Source organism: Mauremys mutica, chromosome 4 (genome assembly GCF_020497125.1).
Source record: "Mauremys mutica isolate MM-2020 ecotype Southern chromosome 4, ASM2049712v1, whole genome shotgun sequence".
NCBI lineage: Eukaryota > Metazoa > Chordata > Testudines > Geoemydidae > Mauremys > Mauremys mutica.
In genome coordinates, this window is record NC_059075.1 from 78151937 (window position 1) to 78153290 (window position 1354).

Below are 1354 nucleotides of genomic sequence, written 5' to 3' on the forward strand. Positions count from 1 at the left end.
CAACCAGCTTCACCTGGATCCCCACCCCTCTGAGTCCCACAACCCTGCATCTGGACTCCCTCACTGAGCTCCACACACCCAGAACCTCCTGCCGAGCTCTATCTCCCACCACAATGAGACCTGCCCCCCCGATGAGCCCCAACCACCTTCACCTGGACCCCCATGCAGAGTCTCATTACCATTGCACCCAGAACCCCCCAACAAGCCCTGGTGCATCCAGATCCCCCCCACCGCTGGATCCCCCACCAAGCTGCCTGCACCCAGATTGCCCCCACCGAATCCTCTCAGATCACACACACACTAAGCCCCTCCACAACTGGACCTTGCTTTGCTGAGCCTACCTGCCCACACCTGGTGCACCTGGCATAGAAAGCAGGGCCCTGGGGTGTTTCTGGAGCAGGCCCAGTCCTTGCGCACTGTCAGAGTTGGGTGCACCCTTACTGCTGAGGCCATGTCCCGGGGTAGGGGGGAGCTGCACAGTGATCTCTCACCTCCATGCAGCCAGTGATCTGTGCATCATAATGCCATGCTGGAGCTTCCACATTTATTTGACATATTAAATTTGCAGGATTTTGCTGAATTTTAAAATATTGTGTGCCGAATTAATTTTTGGTGCAGAATTTTTAATTTTTTTGGTGCAGAATGCCCTCAGGAGTAACCAGGTTACTTTATAAATGGCTATTTTATAATCTTCTGCACAGTCAAGTAACAAGGATAGGTATGTACAATCGGCCTGTATCTACTGTGAATCTGAAGTTTTTAGAATAGTGGGGAAATCAGGAACATAATCCGTATATTTAATTGGATGAGTTCTAATTCTACCAGTCCTGCAAGGTTCCAACAGCACGTCTGGAGTGGTTGGAGAATCAGAACAATTCACACTATCTTCTGTGGGGAGCCCATTTTGTGAATTTCCCCTATCTCGTCTCTCTTCCCATTCAGTTTCCTCAAAATGAACACTTTGGTTCAGATCAAACTCTCTTGCCAGCAGGCTAAAATCAGACTACAGAGATGAATCAAGTACAGATTCATCTTCATCCTCCATCTAAATGACCACTCTTGTGGTTTTCTGTCTAGTTCTATCACTTACAGGAGTCTTTAACTGATTATCCTCCATTGATTTATGAACAGAAATATATCCACATGGTCTTAGCATGTCCCTATGAAGAATTTGGATAGGGCCATCTCCTGATTCTGCCTGTACCTTATAGATGGGGATATCTTCTTTTAGTTGCTCCAGTACCACATGTACACTGACTCCCATCTATCTGCAAGGTTCTGCTTTTCTCTAAGACTCAGGTTTCAGACTAGAACCCTATCTCCTGGTTCTATTATTGACATAATTATTTTGGCA